This window comes from Theobroma cacao, chromosome 9 (assembly GCF_000208745.1).
Source record: "Theobroma cacao cultivar B97-61/B2 chromosome 9, Criollo_cocoa_genome_V2, whole genome shotgun sequence".
NCBI classification, from domain to species: Eukaryota; Viridiplantae; Streptophyta; class Magnoliopsida; order Malvales; family Malvaceae; genus Theobroma; species Theobroma cacao.
Genome location: NC_030858.1, coordinates 13,990,215 through 13,996,332, shown reverse-complemented (window position 1 = coordinate 13,996,332; position 6,118 = coordinate 13,990,215). Strand labels below are relative to the sequence as shown.

Sequence of the window (6,118 nt, the reverse complement as noted above, 5' to 3'; positions counted from 1 at the left end):
GAGGGACATCATAATCTTAGGTTTAAAGTCCATCAGATTTAATAAAATAATTTTACTAGTTAATTTAGATTAGTTTTTGTCATTAGTTTGTTAAAATTAGTTTTCCTTTTCAATTTAATTTTTAATTTTTTGGATAAAATTAAGGTGTTATAATTTTAGTATTTAACACTAGGAATTAAAACAATTCTCTGTAAGAACGATATTCTACTTTATCACTATATTATTTGTTAACGATATGTGCACTTGCATGAGAAATCAACAACATCTGTACTCAATCTTAGGCCAGTGCTATTATTTATCCCTAAATTTCTACTTCACAAGATTGATCCCACAAGCACAGGGATTGACTCTTAAGGTTCAAATTCGTAAAAATTGATTCTTTTGAAGCCTAAAATCAATCCAAATCTTTCCCACAACCTTCATAACCTTTAATTATGAAATTTCAAAGTTGACATTGAGGTTCTTAAGTTAACAAAGGCATTTCCTAAACTCACCAAGTTAATTGTCTCATTTATCCAAGTAGCGAAAACTATAGGTTTCACCCACTGACACATATGAATGGTGGGTGTAGGCAATGATTCAATGAGTATAGGGGAAAGAGTCAATGAGTTACATGATGTGGAGGCAGTGGCTTTCGAACGTATGGATCAAGTAGTCAGGGGAATCATTCAATTCCATATTGAGACTTTCGAAAAATGGACGCTATAATAAGAAAAGAAATATAAGAAATATGGGATTTGACAAGAAAATTGGGGCTATCTTTTTAGGAAGAGAAAGAGAGAGTAATACAGAGATTGGTTGAATTGGAGGCAATGGATGGAGAATGATAGCATAGATAAGTGTCGAACAAGAAGGGCCATGTTTTCGTGATATAGGGGCTGCAGGTGTTATGAAGGTATCGATGAATGTGATGATTTTGATCTTTGATGGCCAAAGTGGGGGTTGTTGGGAAGGCATTGTTGTTTTTATGTTTTTGTTGATTGGCTGATACGGGGGTAAGAGGAGAAAAGATGTTTAGGAACTGCCACAAGTATCCAAGATATAGGAAGGAAAGTCCTTTTTTTGTTTTTATGCACTTATGATTTATTGGTAATGTGAAGGCTGACTTTTTTTTTTTTTTCCTTATGAAGGTTAGTCTTTATGGGGAGGGGTTTTAGGATCCTTCGTTTTGATTACTGCATGTTTAGTTAGGAGAATGGTTAAGGAATTTTATCTTCTATTCCTTTCTTATTTTAAAATTATTTTTACCAATCAAACACCATTATAATAATTATTACCAATCAACATTAAAAGAAAGGCAAGCAGTCGGGTCTCTTCAAACCATGTCACAGTTGGGGTCCTATTTTAGAAGTCAAAACTTGATTGGAGCTACGCTGCGTAGAAATGGACCATTGCAATTATGTAAGTGTATTCATGAAGACAACCTAACTTGATATACGCTAGTGTGGAAGACTTTAATGTCAGGTTAGTGGGGTAAATTTAGAAAAAATTAAATGGATTCATTTTCTCCATACATTGTTGGTAAATACATCTACTTCTGAATGCCATCTAAGATATTGTTAATTGCATCTGCTTCGACTTGTGCCTTCTCCTCCCATCATCAATGTCATCAACTCCAGGAGTTGTATCTACAGGTAAGGTTTTCTCCAGTGTTTCTATATTCTTTGGTTCTGTTTTCTTCGTAATCATCCATGTCAAAAAAACTGATAAATTATAGATTTGTAATGATTTCCTACCCTTTGCAGTAATCGTCATCATCACGATTTTTGTCATAATGCTCGTTATCGCTTTAAGGAGAAGAGCTAAAGCTCCTAGGAGCAATGCTCACCTCCCCAGGTTTCGGACACTAACCATTGATAAATTCCTCAATGACATGGAAAAGGAGAAACCAATCAGATTTACCTCTCAGGAGCTAAGGATTGCAACTGATAATTTTACCAACCTGCTGGGTTCTGGGGGTTTTGGAGCTGTGTATAAGGGAGTTTTCAATAATGAAACCATCGTAGCTGTTAAGGTTTTATATGGAAGCTCCGATAAAAAAATCGAGCAACAATTCATGGCGGAAGTGAGTACAATTGGTAGAGTTCATCATTTTAATCTTGTTCGACTTACGGCTTCTGCGTTGATTGGAACCTGAGGGCCCTCGTTTACGAGTACATGACAAACGGCTCACTTGACAAGTTCTTATTTAGTGAAGAGTAGATATTAGGATTCGAAAAACTTCATGAGATTGAAATAGGCACGGCAAAAGGGATCGCTTACTTACATGAGGAATGCCAGCAGCGAATTATTCACTACGACATAAAGCCTGGAAACATTCTCCTAGATGCACAGTTCTTTCCTAAAGTAGCTGATTTTGGTTTGGCCAAGCTCTGCAACAGGGAAAATACTCATATAACCATGACAGGTGGTAGAGGTACACCAGGATATGCAGCACCAGAAATTTGGATGCCTTATCCTATAACCCATAAGTGTGATGTTTATAGCTTTGGAATGCTACTATTTGAGATCATAGGCAGGAGAAGGAACCTTGACATTCAACTTCCAGAGAACCTGGAGTGGTTTCGAAGATGGGTGTGGAAAAATATTGAGAATGGAGATTTAGGGGAGTTGATGAAAGTCTGCGAGATTGATGACATAAGTAGAGAGACAGCAGAGAGAATGGTCAAAACCGCTCTTTGTTGTGTCCAGTATAGACCTGAGCAGAGGCCTTTGATGAGCATGGTGGTTAAAATGTTGGAAGGGGCAGTGGATATCCCTGCACTTTCGAATCCATTTCCTCATTTGCTTATGGAGACTCAAATTCCTCGTATTTCTGCCCTTACAACATGGACTGAAGCCTCTGTTGATTCCGAATCTCCTTCAGTGGTAACAGAATCAACGTTAGTACGCACAACTCCTACCACGAAAAATTATGTGATTGAAGTGGCTGGCAGTTCCAGTTAGCACATTAAAGTGTAAGTACATCCCTCTTTCTGTCATTGCCTTCAGTGTTTCGTGTCTTTGCCCAGTTCACTCTGCTGATGCAATTTATCTACTTCTACAACTATTATAAGATATTTATTAATGTTTTTTCATAGACTTAGTGAAATTAGTATCCAAGAGATTTGTTGTATTAACTATGAGAAAAAGAAAGAAATTGGCTCATTGAAGGATCGCACAGAAGAGATGATATATACAAGTAGAGTTAGCTCTTTTACATATTAACGAGACCCCCTGCTCCAGATCTCCTATTTGGTTTGCGAAATGAAATAGAATAGGATATCAATAACTATTCTGTGCAAAAGTTCACCATTTTAATTTGATTCGACTTATGGTTTCTACTTTGAGAGGAACCTGAGAGCTCTTGTTTATGAATACATGACAAATGGTCCGCTTGACAAGTTTTTATTCAGTGAAGACAAGAAATTGAGATTTGAAAAGCTTCATGAGATTGCAGTAGGCATAGCGAAAGAGATTGCTTACTTAGATAAGGAATGCCAACAGTGAATTATTCACTACGACATAAAGCCCGGAAACATTCTCCTAGATGCAAAGTTCTTTCCTAAAGTAGCTTATTTCGGTTTGGCCAAGCTTTGCAACAGGGAAAATACTCATGCAAACGTGACAGGAGGAAGGGGTACTCCAGGATATGCGGCACCAGAACTTTGGATGCCATATCCTATAACCCATAAATGTGATGTTTACAGCTTTGGGATGCTATTGTTTTGAAATCATAGGTAAGAGAAGGAACCTCGATGGAAATCTTCCTGAAAGCCAAGAGTGGTTTCCAAGATGGGTGTGGAAAAAGATTGAGAATGGAAATCTTGTTGAATTGATGATAGTCTGCGGAATTGAGGAAAAGGATAGAGATACGGCAGAGAGAATGATCAAAACAGCTTTGTGGTGTGTTCAATATAGGCCGGAGTCAAGGCCTTTGATGAGTGTTGTTGTGAAAATGTTGCAAGGAGCATTTGAGATTTTTGCCCCTTCAAATCCTTTTGCATATTTTTATATGGAGCCTTACTGAACCTAATAACAATAAGCCTAGATGCAAAGTTCTTTCCTGAAGTAGCTGATTTGCTTTCTGAGTGTAGACACTATGAAAAAATCATAAACAAAAAATTATTATTAATTAATTAAAAAAATCATGAAATGAGTTAAAAAAAAAAAAGAGTACTGGCAGGGCGCGGACGCACCCTGCCAGTACCAGCCAAGCACCACAACAATGCCAAACGCGAAAAACTCGCGTCTGGCAGGATAGTGGAGCAAGACCCCTGCAGAAGCCAAGACCAAGTTGGACAACTGGGTATAAAACCCCACTGTAGCACCCATTCGGAGGAGGCCACAATCGGGAATGAAAAACCAACAACCTGAAAAAATTCCTAAGTTTCCTAGCAGCCGAAAAACCACAACCAAAAATTCCTAAGTTCTTTAATAGCCAGAATCAACCACAAATACAAAAAAATATATACCAAGCAATACCAAAAATAAATAAAAGATTAGAAAATACACGATGGGAGGAGAAGAGTAGTTGGGTTTTTGAGGGATTTTTTAGTTGGGCCTTAGGGAGATTTAGGGGGTTTCTTGGGTGTCGCCGGATAGAGGGAGAGACTTGGGGTTAGTTGCCAGATGGAGGAGTGAGTCGAGAAAGAGAGTGGCGGCAGCTTTGTGGGGGATAGACCCGATCGGCGTCACTGAAAAAGGGAGAGTTGGTTGTGGGTGGCCGACAGCTTGTGCCAGTGAAAGGGAGGAAGAAGAGATCTGTTTGGGAGAGAGCCGATTGTTAACCAATGACGCCGACGCAAGGAAGAGAAGGTGTTGCCGACGCTGTCAGTTTGGAAAGAGAGCTGACCATTGGGTTGGCCGGCGGTTTGTAGAGAGAAGGGAGAGAGTAGGGTCTTTAGAGAGAGAAACTGAAAGAGAAGAAATGAAGAGAGGAAGGGAAAAAGGAGCTTATATAGTAAGGGCGTAGAGGTCCCTAAACGACGCTGTTCCTAGCTTGTGGGGAAGCTCTCCTTATCACACCAAACGACGTCGTTTTGATAGCTGGGGGGCCACCTTGCGGGATACCAGGTGGACCGAAGCTTGGAGAAGACCAACTATCTTGGGGCCGCTCTTAGCCCACAACAAGTAAATTCCTTTTTTTTCTTTTGATTTGTTTTTGTGGTGTGCTTGGCCCATTGTTTAGAGATAAAGATAATTAGTTTCTTTTAAATTAGAATTAAAGATAAAATATATAAAAAATATATATATAAAAATTTAAAATTATCAGATGACAAGAAAAAAAAACATATAAAGTGAATAAAAAAAATATAAAAATAGATAAGGATGAAAATAAAATTTTTTAAATATATATGCAAAAAAAAATATAGAGAAGGTAAAATATAAAAATATATATTTATGTAATAAATAATAGCAAAATTAGATAGAAAAGTCATTTAGTTATAAAAATAAGTCCAACAATAAAAATATATATAGGGAAATAAATGAACATTTAATAAAAAATAAAATAATAAATAGTAAATAAAAATAAAATATAATAATATAGCTTTGTATAAAATAGAGAGAGATGAGTACAAATGAGGAGAGAACTAAAATAGCATAATTGTTTAATTTAACACCGATGATGGGATGTCCATTTAGAATGCGAGAAGTCGCAATCCCGAGCCAATTTTTCCTAGGTTTGGAATCCGAATTAAGGCTCCAACCTAGGAAAAATTGGCTCGGGATTGCGACTTCTCGCATCCCTACCGATCATCCCATCATCGGTGTTAAATTAAACAATTATGCTATTTTAGTTCTCTCCTCATTTGTACTCATCTCTCTCTATTTTATACAAAGCTATATTATTATTATTTTATTTTTATTTACTATTTATTATTTTATTTTTTATTAAATGTTCATTTATTTCCCTATATATATTTTTATTGTTGGACTTATTTTTATAACTAAATGACTTTTCTATCTAATTTTGCTATTATTTATTACATAATCAAATATATAATCATTTTCACTCTACCCTATCTTTTCCTTCTTTTTTTTACATTCTTTTCTTTTTCTTTTTCTCTTGAATATATAAAACAAAAAACAAAAAAAAAATGTCATGTGACAATTGGTGTTGCCAATCAATTAGAAG

The 6,118-nt window shown here is 36.4% G+C and overlaps 2 pseudogenes; both read left to right on the top strand.

The window, feature by feature from the left end:
• LOC18589277 lies at positions 1,513-3,079 on the top strand (annotated as a pseudogene).
• Positions 3,169-4,074, top strand: LOC108663243 (annotated as a pseudogene).